This window comes from Crinia signifera, chromosome 6 (assembly GCF_055691185.1).
Source record: "Crinia signifera chromosome 6, ASM5569118v1, whole genome shotgun sequence".
In the NCBI taxonomy this organism is placed as follows: Eukaryota; Metazoa; Chordata; class Amphibia; order Anura; family Myobatrachidae; genus Crinia; species Crinia signifera.
Window position 1 is genome coordinate 135,523,343 of NC_139222.1, and position 16,644 is coordinate 135,539,986.

Below are 16,644 nucleotides of genomic sequence, written 5' to 3' on the forward strand. Positions count from 1 at the left end.
GGATTTCCAGTATGCTGTAATCTGAAGTTCCAGATCAGGAGTCACTGGTAGCCTATTCTAGACTAGCTATAGCTTTAAAATGGTATCATGCATGTCATTACCAGTTAAGCTTTATAATTAAAAAAAAAAAAAAAAAAAAAAAAAAGGTGATCATCTGGACGTGTGGAAACTTAAAAGGTCTCTAATGTATAGGCTAAAAAAAAAAAAAAAAATGTATATTCCATATACACGGAAGTTTATGTAGACTATTTTGTCCACCCTAATATGTGCTTGGCAGACAGACCGTTAAGCAAATATACAAATCTAGGCACACCAAATAAAAGGGAGGCCAACATTTCAACACTGGATAAAGCAATAGAACCAAAGGTCCCTTAAAGCTACATTACCACCTACTGTATATTATATTTAGGTCACCCACTAATACAGAACAAACATACCAACCCTAGCTGACCAGTGGTTTAAACTACACATGAATTGTAACGGGGCTTATAAAAAAAATAAGGTACTCTTTACCTAGAAGGGCGCCCACGATTTTGATCTTGGGCATCGCAAGGTAAAAAATCGTGTTGGTCGCATCGCATGCGATGTGAGCGACGCGATTACCGCGATTTCCCATAGGGAGCAATGTTAAATGTCCCAATTGACCCGATTTTCCATAGGGAACAATGTTAAATGGCCCACAGAGGCCAAATAGGCACCCTGAAGTGTGAAATGACCCCCCTAATTGTTAACACCACCCCACGATCAACGTGAACCCGAAGCGTGGCGAGCGCAGCGAGCCGGCGTGGGGCGGCGGTACGCGTCCTACGACCTTTTCATACCCCCACTATCCACGTCGGCGTGGAGTTGAGAATAGAAAGTGTGGCGAGCGCAGCGAGCCACCGAGCCCGAAGCGTGGCGAGCACCGCGAGGGGACGCGGAGACCTGTGAAGCCCGCGAGGGGACGCGGACCACCTGTGAAGGTATCCGCGTCCCCTCGCGGGGCTCGCCACGCTTCGGGCCCGGTGGCTCGCTGCGCTCGCCACACTTTCTATTCTCAACTCCACGCCGACGTGGATAGTGGGGGTATGAAAAGGTCGTAGGACGCGTACCGCTGCCGCTCGCCACGCTTCGGGTTCACGTTGACCGTGGGGTGGCGTTAACAATTGGGGGGGGCCATTTCACACTTCAGGGTGCCTATTTGGCCTCTGTGGGCCATTTAACATTGTTCCCTATGGAAAATCGGGTCAATTGGGCCATTTAACATTGTTCCCTATAGGAAATCACGGTAATCGCGTCGGTCGCATCGCATGCGATTTTTTGGTTGCATGCGATGCGACCGACGCGATTTACATTTTAACATGTATTTCTATGTAAAATCGTGGGCATCGCATCGGTCGCATCGCATGCCATTATAATAAACATGCGATGCCCGTGATGGGCGCCCTTCTAGGTAAAGAGTACCAAAAATAATAATAATTAATAAAAACAAGCTCCTTTTAGGGGGAAGGGGCATCTTATTAACCCTTTACTAGGCTGTAGTTCAGTTTAAAGATAATTGAAAAAAAAAAAAAAAAGAGTTTTCCCTAAACTGAATGCAGCTGTCAAAGGTTAATTTGAGCACAAAGTCATACCACAATTTTGCCTATAAAATGGCTGCTCATCACCTGCTTTGCAGACATGTCCTCTGGGTTTACTTGTGTTCTTACATGCTCAAGCCCCAGTTACTGCTTAGAAGTCAGCTATCTGAGCAATTAACTGGCTATAACAAGCAGAGGGGAAGGCACGGGTCAGTGTGTAGGGCTGCTTTGTATGTGCAGCAGAGGTTCTGTTAAATCAGGAGTTTAGTAGTTTTTTTTCCATGTCCTAAGACAACAAGGAAAGCGGAATTCTAACAGGATGACAGAATGTGCACACAATTCTCCTGTATCCTTCAGATAAGGCAGTGTACATGAAGCACAAAACCAACTGCACATATGCATTGTAATGCTCCGCTTGAATGCTAGAGAATTGGGGCTGATTTTTGCCTAAAGGTTTTTTAGTCATCTACTTATTCTTGTTCCTTTTCAAGCCAAAGCAGTAGTATATGAAACCTATGCAGCCCAGCTAGACTTAATGCATTTTATTTGTATTACTAGAAAAGGGCTATTTTTGCCGCGATATGTCACTCCATATCAATCTATAAAGAGCTTTTGCCTACAGACTTTACACTTGGCGTTGAACTACAAGGATCAATGAGACCTGCTAGCCTATGTCTACCAAGGAATGCTGGAATTCACAGTTGAAAATTATCTTTGTTATTTGCCAAACCTTTTTAGTAGCAGTAATTCAAAAATTGGGTGACTTGGGATTAAGAGGTGTTATAGGTCATGTGTCACAGGATCATAGTTGTACTGTAATTATAGGATTTAAATAAAATAAAAAAGCCCCACCTAGAATGAAACTGCTTTTCCATGGTTTCGACAAGCATAACACTTACGCAGGCTACAGTACAATCTTTCAAATTGTCTAGCTCTAATTCTTCTTTGCGTCCTTCCTGTCCTCCACTACAGCTTTGGAATATAGATCGAAGTCATTTTAGTGACCTACTAATAAAGCATGGCATCTCTGGGATAAATGTCAATATTGAAAATAATAATAATAATAATAATAATAATAATAATAATAATAATAATAATAATAATAATAATAATAATAAGCCACACAAATTTGTTAAATGTATGCCCTTTCCCACTGCAGCTAAAAAACAGTAAATTGCAGATTTTCAGCGCAATTTACCGTTTTAAGGCTGCAGTGGGAAAGTGCCAGAGTTGAAATACCGTTCCAAATGGTATTTCAACACGTTTTTAAAGCAGAGTCCTACACGTTAAAATAACGTTTAAGAGGCAGTGGGAATGCCTCTTAAACGTTATTTAGCTTCCAGGCAATCCCAGTGCCCGATGAGACCTAGTAGTTCTCACTTTGTGCATGTGTAATGAGTGCACGTGCATAATAAAGAGCCGATCATTACATATGCGCATATGTAATGAGCGGCTCATTATTATGCACGTGCACTCTTTACATATGCGCAAAGTGAGAACTACTAGTTCTCATCAGGCACTGGGACTGCCTGTACCCTGCATGGACCCCCGCTGCCTCCCCACTGCCCTGCATCCCTGTGCAGGTAAGTACAAGGGAAGGGGAGGTGGGGGCACAGGGCAGGTACAGGGGTTAGGCACTCTTTACACTTGGGGGAGGGGTGGTTAGGCACTCTACATTTTACACGGTTCACTGCAATGGGAATGGTACTTAAATGGTATTTAAAACGGTAATCTGCTGCAGTGGGAATGCGAATACCGTTTTAAATACCATTTAAGATTACCAGTACTTTAAACTGGTCTGCAGTGGGAAAGCAGCAGTAGTTACCAAATTATTACAATCCAGTTGCTACAGTCAACGTTACATTTTTCGTGTGCGCCAATTTTTAGAAAGGTTTTCGCCTTCTGCAAAGTAGAATTTGGGGAGAATTCTTATAAAACGGGTGTATTCTGCACTGTTCTTGTAAAGCTGAATAACCCATAAACAGCAGCCATTGTTCAATCTCCTCTCCTGAAGGGGATTAGGGTATTGAAGTACAGATAATACAGGTACGCTGCAGATGTTTCAATATAGACAAAATTCTAAATTTGGTGTTTGTACCTAGAGATGTGCAGTGGTTCCTGACAATCAAAGCCAGACATGTTTGATTAGGCAACAGTGGACAATCCCATGGATTCCTTTGATTGGTGTATGACAGCTTTAGATGGGGCAGTGTGGTCAAGCAGATGGGAAGACCAGATTTGACATATGCAAATGATATAAAGGAAATTATACCTCTATGCTTTTTTCCCCTGTATTGTTATGCATTCTTTTTAGATTAAATAGAAAAACCTGACTATTACAACTTAATTTACAATGTAAAATATTCTAATTTGCAACATACAATGGGACCCTTTCCCACCTGTGCCATTATCACAAGTAATATATGACTGCACTTGTCCAGGGATCGCCCAACGACACTAACTGCTATAGCATACCTCCCAACATGACCCTCTCCAGGAGGGACACTGCTCTGTTCCTGCCTTTCCTTCTTAATTTATGATTCCCATCACCAGTGTGGAGACACCTTTCTTACCAATGAACCCGTTTAGAACAGGTAATGGCAATAAGAAGATAGTCCAGAAACAGAGCGTTGTGTCCGTCATGGAATGGGTCATGTTGGGAGGTATGCTCTAGTGGTAATAAATACCACTTCAGCTGACAGATACTTTTAAACTGAAGGTACACATCCTGGAGTATTTAGATCAGAAAGAAATGTAGAAGTAAAAAGATATGAACCAGCTGAACACTAAAACACCAAAAACAAGCATGTTGGAACTCCCTCCCTCCCCTTGGCAAAGCAAACATTGTGGGAAGAAAATAATAAAAAATAAATAAAAAAAAAAAATCACATACATTTGAATAATTGCTTTGCAAATCCTAAGAATTACAGACTTCAGTATGAAAGACTATTTAATTGGACACTGGAGTTGGGCTTTTTACTCTTGGAGATTGAGACCTTTATACCATCTCCAATCCATTAACAAACAATGTATCTGACAACTGCTTATGTAGTAGAAGCAAATGCATTATGTAATGTAATGTTAACCCTAGTAGCACTTCCCCCAAACAAACAAGTCATGGAAAGCAGTAAACAGGGCAGCAGCAATTATAGCTTTTCTGTTTGTGTGAGGAGGGGGTAACTAAAGCGAACCGTTCCTGTTTTGGAATTAAAATATATTGCAGACTGCAAAAATGGCATCAGTCTATATGCCAAGTGTGGATTACTTCGAAATAGAGGTCACATTGGTGGTCCTCATTATGTTGTGCTAGTGTAGTTCTAGAACGTCTACATGAATAAATAATACACACAATCTTTAGATGCACCCAGCTTGACAATCACACATGAACTAACAAGCCTTGACACGTGATCGCTCTGGTTAGACATGTTTAAAAACTGGTATTTTGATGAATATGCAATCTCCAATATAAACTGCAAACCTGACACATCCCAAAATCCTGCTGTGTGGGAAGCTATTGAGAACTTCCAGGTACAGACGATCAAAAATCTGATAGCTGTTGGGTCAGAAAATAACATTTGGATAACTCCACTAAAACCACAAAAAAAATCCACAGTATAGGAAGCCTAAATTAAGTCTATCACCTACACAAAATGTAGCATGTAACAGGAATCAATGATGCCCTTCACAAAGTAATTAAGGTGCCCACAGACGCTACAATTGTACTGTGCTATGCGTTTTTGACTGTACAATGGTTCTATACAATTTTTCTTCCAGCTTGCTATGAGATGTGCACTTGGATGCATGTGATGAACCCATGTTTGTAATTTTAAATTTCAGATGTAGTCTAAAAAGTACGTGCAGCACGTACTTTTTTAGACATACAATATCGGGCTCCCGGGAACATAAACACCATTCAATAATTGTACATAAGATGCAATTTGTGCTTAAAAAGTACAAAACGCATTCGATAATTGATGCGTCTGTGGGCACCTTAAGGAACATGTTACCAATGCTTTCCCTGAGTTTAATTCACGCCAATGGCTATGGACAACAAAATGGCTTCCTCCACAATGTGATGGTGGTAGATTTAGGTTAACAGCTGCAACTAAACAGTCTTTCCTAATGTAGTCTAGAAAATTAAAATTTAATTAGTTATTCTGCACCAAACCAATTTTCACCTATGGGGCCAGATTCAGACTTAATTGCAGGGCAAACTTGTTCTCAAAATGCGCAAAATCATGTGCACTGCATGTGGAGACAAATGGAATGATAAAAATAAATGTAACAGCAATGTACAGTTTTAGGATACCTGGAGTAACATTATGCGCTACACAGCTTAATATGTACACTAGTTAGGGCATGGTTAATGCATATTCAGGATGAAGAGAATAAACTGTCCTACCACTGCTGCTTAGTTTAAAAACAAAAGTACTACAATACTATACAATTAGCTGGAAACAAGTAGACTCCAGTCCGGGTTGGGCTAGGCACATTTTCTCGTGGACACTGGAGGGTAAAGGGAGGTCTAACTCATGCTGCTAGAATGCAAAGAATGTGAATAAAGCTAGAGAGCAGGTTGATGTGGGAGAATTACTGCCTTTTTTGAACTTCAAGTCACAAGAAAACAAAGTAAGCAAATGGTGTGTAGTTATCAAGCTGCAAGGGCTAGGAGTCCTTTACAAGCGCACACACCATTTATACATTTAAAAAAAAAAACCCACAACAGTTAATTTAAAGCTACAATAACAGATAGGTATACCGTATGTCTTTTTTGTACCATGTTTAGTTGCAGCTGTTAACATATATCCACCATCATCACATTGTGGAGGAAGCCATTTTGTTGTCCATAGCCATTGGAGTGCATTAAACTCAGGGAAAGCATTGGTAACATGTTCCACCCCTATCCAAATCCCTGGTCACTTCCACACAAAATATGGAACTGGCACCAAAATTTTGTTCAACTTTCAATGGTGCCCTGGTGTGGGAACTAATAAGTCTGTAGAAGGACCAATGACCAACCATAATCAAATCCAGCATGGGCTGTAAGAACACAGCACTCCCAGAACTAAGGGAAGTGTTTGACTCTTGGTGCTGGGGGTGTGAAGAAGATTTAACCAACTTCTAGAAGACTGCTGCAATATATTCTGCAAGTAGGATTATCCCACTTGACAGACCTGGGGATGCTTGGGTACTCTCCCTTCTGGACAGTATAGAGAAGTGGTGTCAAACTCATGGCCCTCCAGCTGTTGTGGAACTACACATTCCAGCATGCCCTGCCAGAGTTTTAGCAATACATTATATACAATCTGTGGCAGGGCATGCTGGGATGTGTAGTTCCACAACAGCTGGGAGGGCCATGAGTTTGACACCACTGGTATAGAGTATCATTTTTTGCTTTTCAATTGTAGTAGGCCCATTTACTCCTCACTCGCCTGCACAGCTACTTCTTCAATTATACACTGGACTCCCAGAACAAAGGCAGTGGAAGACTTTCTAATATCGGTTATTAAGTAGAAAAGCACAATTGATTAGTCCAAATATTTTCTTCTCTTGCCATGTACTTTTCACTGACACAGGTGTTTTGCAAAGGAGAACATGGCTACATTTTCATGAGTGATTTGCAATTGCCTCCAATCATGGAAATGCATTTCTCTGAGATTTAGGTTTTGCAGGCAATCCTGAGATATAACATACAAAGAAATCAGAAGCAACAAAATGCTGATTAACAGTGCAATTATACTGTGCGACAGGTAGTGGTAAGATACCATTCATTTGCACAAAGCTACATTTTCCAGGAGCATCTTACAGCAGTAATTGACAGTGCGCTGGAAATAACTGGTACAATATCCCTCAATGATATTTAACAGATGTCTAGAAGCATATATTTTACTAACAAACACGGATGGAAAAAAAATTTGTTTAAGTAAATCTCTCCCCACTCTCCGAATAGATAGCCAAGCACGCATGCTTATTTTCCCTATAGATCGTAAGCTTGCGAGCAGGGCCTTTCTACAGTTTTGATTGTCTAACTACCCAGTTTGTTGTTAACACTGTTTCCATTTGTAAAGCATAATGGAACTGATTAACCCCTTCCCGACACATGACGTATATATACGTCATGTGTCGGTTGCGGGGGAATCAAGCCAGCTCACGGAGTGAGCTGGCTTGAAAGAGAGCAGGTAATGGCTGTATATTACAGCCAGGCACCTGCTCTCACGGCCACGAGTTCGCCGATCGTGGCCGTTTAACCCTTTAAGCACCGCGGGCAAAGCGCCCGCAGTGCTTAAATAGCTGATCGGAGGGGGGGCGCCCCCCTCCGGCACCGATCGGGGCCCCCCGCGGCGAGATCGGAGGGTGCCGATCGGTTGCCATGGCAGCCAGGGGTCTAATGTAGACCCCTGTGCTGGCCGTGTCAGCATTCCTATTACATCCTGCCTGAGGCAGGATGTAATAGGAAGTGCTGAAAATCACTATGTTCAGCCATAGAGCTCTATGGCTGAACCTAGTACAGGCGATCGCGCCCCCTAGTGGTCAAGTACACTAGGGGGCCTTGTAGTAAAAGTAAAAAAAAAAAAATAAAGTTTAAAAATAAAAAAATATTAAAAGTTCAAATCACCCCCCTTTCCCCATTTCACAAATAAAAATAAATAAAAAAAATAAACATATTTGGTATCGCCGCGTTCCTAAAAGTCCGATCTATTAAAATATAACATTAGTTATCCCGCACGGTTAAAGGCGTAAACGGAAAATAATTCCCAACGCCAAAACTACGTTTTTTGGTCGCATCGCCTACCCAAAAAAAAATAACTAAAAGAGATCAGAAAGTCGCCCATATCCCATAATGGTATTAATTAAAAAGTACACTTCAGCCCGCAAAAAATGAGCCCTCACCCAGGTCCGTAGGTGGAAAAATAAAAAAGTTATAAGCCGCAGAACATGGCGACGCGACGCAAATTAGAAAAACCGTAAAAGTTTCTATTTTTTTTTTTAGTGGTAAAACATAACGAAAACTATATAAGTTTGGTATCACCGGAATCATAACGACCCATAGAATAAAGAAAAGGGGGAATGGCAGAGCGCTAATCTATATATAATTGAATCTGCTGCTGTCTCTGATAAGGGGACACCCCAGCCCCTTAGACACAGGTACAGAAAAGAAAAAGGTTTCAGAGGCAGCGCTGATTCAATTAATCATTTAAAATTTATTATGGAACAATAAATACAATTATGTATTCAGATACCGGCCGGTACTTCAAATATATAAAAAAATACACATATAAATCACAGAATAAAAAGAAATAATAGCAATATTACGCAATACAGTTAGTTAGTGGCTTGCTGCAATGAATAATAAAAATCCACTCTTTTTCACTCCAGTTTTAGTAGATGTAATTTGTTAGTGAATAATGAACAGCTCTCTCACAGCTTAGTCCAGATTAGTAAGTTATGGCATGCATGCTTTTATGGTTAGAATGGGTTAGATGGTAAGAAAACATGAAGGGAATGAATGGTGCTCAATTGAGCTATAACCTGCTCTCCTCCGATTCGGTCACTCAGTCAGTCTGTGGGGGGATTTTTGTATCCAGCTGTTGATTCCTTGCAGTAAATGCAAAACAGCTTCCAATATTGGGTCCACAGATGGGGGTGCGATAGCGGAGGTAGGGAATATGCAGGAAGGCACAATGCAGAAAGGCACAATGAAGTAGCGGTCAGCGTCTGGTCTCCTTAACGCGTTTCTCGGCCTGTCACGCTCGGCCGCTTCATCAGAAGGATGAACGTCCTTCTGATGAAGCGGCCGAGCGTGACAGGCCGAGAAACGCGTTAAGGAGACCAGACGCTGACCGCTACTTCATTGTGCCTTTCTGCATTGTGCCTTCCTGCATATTCCCTACCTCCGCTATCGCACCCCCATCTGTGGACCCAATATTGGAAGCTGTTTTGCATTTACTGCAAGGAATCAACAGCTGGATACAAAAATCCCCCCACAGACTGACTGAGTGACCGAATCGGAGGAGAGCAGGTTATAGCTCAATTGAGCACCATTCATTCCCTTCATGTTTTCTTACCATCTAACCCATTCTAACCATAAAAGCATGCATGCCATAACTTACTAATCTGGACTAAGCTGTGAGAGCTGTTCATTATTCACTAACAAATTACATCTACTAAAACTGGAGTGAAAAAGAGTGGATTTTTATTATTCATTGCAGCAAGCCACTAACTAACTGTATTGCGTAATATTGCTATTATTTCTTTTTATTCTGTGATTTATATGTGTATTTTTTATATATTTGAAGTACCGGCCGGTATCTGAATACATAATTGTATTTATTGTTCCATAATAAATTTTAAATGATTAATTGAATCAGCGCTGCCTCTGAAACCTTTTTCTTTTCCATAGAATAAAGATAACCAATCATTTTAAACGAACTATGAACTCCAAAAAAACCGTAACCAGCGCAAAATTGTGGAATTGCGTTTTTTTTCTTTTTTACCCCACATTGAATTATTTCCTGATTCCCCAGAATATTATACGGTATAGTAAATGGTACCATTAAAAAGTACAACTTGTCCCGCAAAAAAAAAGCCCTCATGTGTCTATATAGCCGGAAAATTAAAAAAAGTTACGCTTATTTGAACGCGAGGAAAAAAAAAAAAAAATTAACAAAAAAGGCCTCGTCGGGAACGGGTTAATATCCAGGATGCTGGATAAGTCTACTTAATCGCCGGTGTTAGGGTCAGTGTTCTAACCGGAGATCACTGGCCCAGACTGATCGCTCATCAAATCTCCCCGTGTGTAGTCCCCTTGAGAACCTGTTAATAAAATAAATAAAATTAACATTAAAAGAAAGCTACAAAAAAATTTCAAGTTTTGGCCAATTTAATGGAGGATACATTCCTTTTACAAAGTAAAACATTACATACATCTACTAATTATTTTATGTACAAATGATTTGAGATTGGCATGTGTATAGATGAGAAAGTCAAACACTAGAGAGAAGGCATTTTTCACACATGCAAAGTCATGAATTCCCATGACCTTGAACAGCAATCAAAACAGGGCAGATATTCTGAAAGTCTACGGAACTTGGGACTCCCTGGAAGGAAGTTTTAAGGCGTTAAAGCTGCTGAGAACAATAAGTGGCCATGTAAAGAAGTAATAAGTGAGATCAATGTGAATTTGCTTTATGTGACTACACCTACTAAAAATTGTATGGTCAAAAGTGAACACAATTCTGTAACCATAGAAACATTATGAATGTGGTGACCGGTAACAAATAGCTGCAAAGGTGTTCTGTTTCGTCAGAGTAAAATTCTATGTATTTTACAAGTATAAGTTTTAAGGTGGCCATACATCAGAAAGATCAATCTTAAGATAGATTGCGCTCATGATTGTGTCCAATTTCCCTTAAACTCCCTGGCAGTCCTTGGTGGTTTTTTGACACACAATCTGTCATACAATCCATCTGCTGCATGATTGAAGCTTCATTTCAATAGGGGGCTGGCCTACTAGGATCAAAAGGATAGGAGTACCAAATATCCATTTTTATTTTTAATCTACAGGTTGCCAGCAACTACCTATCTGCTGTGTTATGACATGATTAAATAGCCCGAATGCAGCAATCCTCTGAAAACTGTTTTCAGAGTAGTGACAGAATTGTGCAAAAGGATGTCCACCGCTCTCTTCAGCCGCCCGCCTGTCTGACTCTTGGATACTTCTGCTGCTCCCAGCATCTTCACTGCCACGGGCCACCCGGAAGCTGCACCTCTCTTCGCCGTTAGTCAGGGAGGGAGTGGTCACATGACTCTGGTTGAGCCATCTAAAGGCAGATTGCATGTGCTCAAAAACACATGCAATATGCCCCCAATCCCAATTGATTTTACGTGCAGCACGTCAGAAGACCAATCATCCAATCTCCCAGGGCCGGGACTGCGCATCACCATTGCATGTACACACGGAGCGATTTGTGCTCGATTTCTAATCAATCTGGACAGATCACTTAGAAAACAGGGTAAATGCCATATGGAAGAGAGGAGGAGGCTTCTGTATGTGCCATGCTGGGGAAGGGGAGAGGAGGCTTTATTCCGTTGGGACCCAAAAAAGGTCAAGTTGGACCCCGTATTTTGTAAGTGAAGGGTCCCAGGGACCCATAATTTTTGGGGTTTTCGCGATCTCTGACCAATAAGGCCAGCTACAAATTGGCATTCCAAGGCAAAACCTTGCAGAGATAAATATATATATATAAAAAAAAAAAATCAAAATTACACAGGAAGCCCATAAAGCTGAACACAATGAAATTAGATTTCAGTCAAAGCAAAAGCTGCCAGGAAAAGATTTTCCATTTGTTTGAAAAGCAAAACAAAAAGATTCCAACTGGCAGGATAGAGATGCCAAAAATAGCCAGCACAAATACTCCGAGACTGCCTTGGGAAGCAACATCTGCCAAACCTGGAGCTTGTAAGTATACAGCAGGCTGGGTAACAGCAAAACAAACAAACTGCAATATGGTTTTACACCATGTGTATCTCAAATATTGCCTGAATTGTACAGGTTCCTCAAAAATGTGCAACTAATCATGAAGAGAGAGAGTTGTGCTTGCTTTCTATCATAACTAGTGAAAGGGTTAACCTAAAACACATAGTTTAGTTATGCAAAATCACATACACTATTATATGGTGTGCCCAAATGAAAAGGAGACTTTTGCTATAGTGATGTATCTAATCGCGGTGGGTTAATGTGTTTGCCGATAGATGGCGTGGCATTTTCCCCAGTTGCGCATGTTTAGTGAACGGTTTCACCTCATTTTCTTCATTCCTGGAAAGTTGTTTTGCACGGCCAGATGCACAATGGATTCCTCCAGATCAGCGCAAAGAGCGATCACCCATTTTCTTTGAGCAGATGGCGAGTATGCCTCAGAAATGGATGAAGAATGTGTACGGAGAGCAGGGTCTTGCACGGTGCACCATATTCCGGTGGTGTCAGCGTTATGAGGAGAGATGCAAAAGCATCAAGGACTTGCCAAACTGGATAACCACTCTTTGCTCTGATCTGGAGGAATCCATCATGCATCCAACGGCGCACAAGAAGCCATTCACTACAGATGCGCAACTGGGAAAAATTCATCTCCATTTATCGACAAACACATTAACCGACTGCAATTAAATACAACGCCGCTCCCGCAAAAATCTCCTTTTGATTGGGCACACCTAAAAGATATAAGCAAAGAAAACAGAAAGAGTGGTATAGATTTCTAGAGTATATGCCCAGTATGGGGATTAATTTGATAAATACACATTAACTGTACTTTTTAAGTTAGTTGCCAGCCCACCAAAATGACTGAGCAGTAATATCAGTGCCAACTGCTGTGTGCGCCTAAACAGAGACACATATATATATATATATATATATATATACACACACACACACACATACATATATATACACACACACACACACACACACACAACTGCTCGATTGGGTGCCATCTAGTGTCTGCCAGCATGCAACACACTTGAATCCCCTCCCTCGCCCCACGGTCAACCATGTAGAATGATCATTTGGATTCGAGTTAACAAAGATGTTAAACTGTGCAGAGTAGTTTGCAGCGCATCTATGAATAGACATTTCTTATATATGGATTGGTATGATGCATTTTAGGGGATTTTTTGGTACTTGTGAGTTATCCGGACGCCCGATTTCAAAATCGGGTCGGATCGGGCACATCGCATCGCATCGCATGCGACCATCGGATGCGATGCGATGACCCGATTTTTCCATAGGAATCAATGTTAAAATGGACTGAGTCCATTTTAACATGGAATTCAATGGGAAAAAGGGGTCCTTTTCATACCCCTACTATCCAAGTGGGCATGGAGTTGGATATAAACCTGTGGCGAGCGTAGCGAGCCACCGAGCCCGAAGCGTGGCGAGCGTAGCGAGCCCCGCGAGGGGACACGGAATACCGTCCGCTCGCCACGCTTCGGGCTCGGTGGCTCGCTACGCTCGCCACAGGTTTATATCCAACTCCATGCCCACTTGGATAGTAGGGGTATGAAAAGGACCCCTTTTTCCATAGGAATCATTTTAACATTTATTCCTATGGAAAAATCGGGTCATCGCATTCGATGGTCGCATGCGATGCGATATCGCATCGCATCTGATTGTATGCCTTAACTTAAGGCATACAATCAAAAAATCGGGCGTCCAGATAACTCACAAGTACCGATTTTTTTTTACAAAGCATCAGATTGAAAAACAGATCTTCTGTAGGCATTCATGCCCAATATTTAAAAAGGCAATGCTTTTACTAAGAAAATGTAACACAAAGCGTTTCTCTTTTAACTATGAAGCCATAAACAATCAGAAATGCCAGGTTTTATTCCAATGCTTCCTAAATAAGCCCCTAGGACCAGTGACAATATGTTCGTAAAATAGCAGATTGCAGCATTCCCTCTCTACAGAAAATCACTATGAAATCAAAAGAAACTTAAGAAGTGTGAGATCTAATGGACTCAAGTTAAAAGCTACAAACTTAGCTGCTTATATTCGATTAAACATAAGGCATATTGAATGTGGAAAAATTATAATTAATTCCACCAAGACAGGATATCGATCGAAGCAATATAAAGAGGGACTAGATTCCCAATGCAATGACGTATGGCAGTAGAAACACTTGTCAAAAATGTTTACTCATGTCTTTTCCTTTCAGGTAAAAGCACTGTGAGATTACAGGAGTGTCATTCAGGACCAGCCTTCTTGAAGCCACCAACGCCCAGATGCCTTCAGCTTCCTACAGCGCTGCTATAACCTGGTAGCGTCTCTGCCTCACCCCAGGCCCTGCCCTTGTCTGAGTACTCTTTGTAGTCCGAAACCTTCCCATGACTAAACTAGGGAGTAAACCAGAAGTTTCTCACATGGATGAGATATGGAAAAGCGTATAGTGTTAACTCTCGCAATGCCAATAGATTAAAATCCAAACAAAGGAAGGCAAAGCTTTGCCCTTTTATGAATACCCTTACACTGGTTTATTAAATCCCACATTCATTATCTTTACAGTAGTAATCATTATTTCCACATTATAGGAAGAGAAAAATGAATTACAGAACTAATGACTTCACTTTCTTAATCAGTGCAAGATTTGTCCCTCATTTGCAAACACAAATCAGGAATTTCCAGATCTGAAATAAGCTTTTGAAGACCACGATAAACAGAAAACAAAATAACAAATGTAGACAATGAAATCTGAGCACCAATGCATTCAGGTGTTCAACCCATCTGCAAGAAGAAACAACCCATCCGATCAACACCCTTGTAATTCCATAAAGTTATCATTGTTGAACGATATGCCGTGGTTAGTCATGTGACGTTTTCCTAACAATTAGGGCTTGGCACTACTTATATAAGGGTTAGAACAGTCGAGGATCCTTTTATGGGAATCAATTATTGAACTACTCCTGAGAAGTCTATATTTGTTTAGCATATTAGAAGTCTGGTTTGGGAAAGGTTGCTTACATGAAAATGTTCACATTAGAGAAAATCTGACATATTGATTGTTTTGACAGCAATGGTCAAAAAAATTGGAACTCCTAAAAACAGAAAGCAGCATACACGGAGGCCATAACGCACATGTTGCTCAACTTAAAGCTTAGCAACTCTTGGGTATATTTTCCTACAAAAAACAGCCTGCCATGTGCATAAAACATTTCCATCACACACAAACAAAACACTGCCCAAAGCCATGCAGCAACCTAGATCATGCGCTTTCTGATGACAAAGGCAGAATAGCACCCACACAAGCAGTCATTGTCCTGCTCAATCAGCAAATAAAACCTTTTTTAGTTTAGAGAATAGTCCAATTAATGGCAGTGTGGATGTGGGCGGAGGCCCTATCTGAATATGATGTACAAAGTTCAACAAAGCAGAGCTCATATAGGATACACTATTTACCAAACATACTGACAATAAGTATATAATAATAAATGCATACTGACAAAGTTGAAAAAAATAGTTCAGTCAACCACATATTTTCTCCATGAGGAATCAAACATGTCGCATATGATTTTTAAAGCGAAAACAATGTGGAATACAGCCTGTATTCCACATTGTTTTCACTTTAAAATTATTATGCAGGTTGATGACAAAATGAACACCCCCCCCCCCCCCCTCCCAAGCTGAAAAGACAGGTAAGATGTAATAAGCCTCGAAGTGATAACATGGAGTGACAATCCACCAACCAGCTCACAACTGTCATTATCCAAACAGCCTGTTACATGACAGTTAGGGGCTGAATGGCTGGTACTTTATCAGTCTCCATTTGATCAATTTTCAAGCTTAGTAAATCTGGCCCTAAGGGAGCACAATGACATGGGAACACCCAACCCTTACATGTCACAGCTGTGTGTATTGCTGTATAGTAGTGCAAGGCAGACGAGCCGCGTAGAAGTTAGAACAGAGACACAGGGGACAGCCACATACCACTTATGTGTACACTGCTGTACAGAAAGGGGGGGGGGGGGGGGGCACATAAATAAGTAATGTTAGCGTTACATGATAGATGAGTAATGAGCATCGCGCCCCCTCCCTTCCCCGCACAGGTATGTTGTACAGGAGCGAGTCCTCGCTGCACAGCACATACGCGTGATAAGAACAAAGTAGGAGAGGCGGGGGAGGTGGCTGCTATACACGAAGCTGCTTACCCCGCGGTGTGTGTCGCTGGAAGCGGCGGATCTATCCCCAGACTCTGCTCAGTACTCTCCCAGACCTCGGCACTTCGACTACTAACCCCAACACCGAGCTAGCTGACAGCGACACCCCCCACCCAGCCAATGACGAGTCGCCCCTACTCAAACACCGCCCGCCTCCCGCATAACCTTCATTTGCTATTGGACGTTACATCCATCCGTCATAGGGCCGCGTCTCACGGAGTCACGGCCTCTCTTCCGCATGACGCTAAGTGATTGGCTGAGGCGCATGTCAATCTGTTCCCTCGTCGGAGTCGAATCCTACGCTTCTCCAGCATTGGCCATAAGTTCACAAAAGTTAAATGCGATTGTAGCTACTGATGTCAGTCATATAACGCTCAGC

The 16,644-nt window shown here is 41.5% G+C and overlaps 1 protein-coding gene across 1 annotated transcript in view; it reads right to left on the reverse strand.

Annotated features, from left to right (window-relative positions):
• The window catches only part of JUP (junction plakoglobin), a 63,665-nt gene extending 47,253 nt beyond the window's left edge, over positions 1–16,412 (reverse strand). Inside the window, exon 1 of the mRNA XM_083147302.1 lies at positions 16,257–16,412. The gene's annotated coding sequence lies outside the window, so the exon portion shown is untranslated. The remainder of the gene's footprint in view (positions 1–16,256) is intronic.
• Positions 16,413–16,644: the final 232 nt, after the last annotated feature.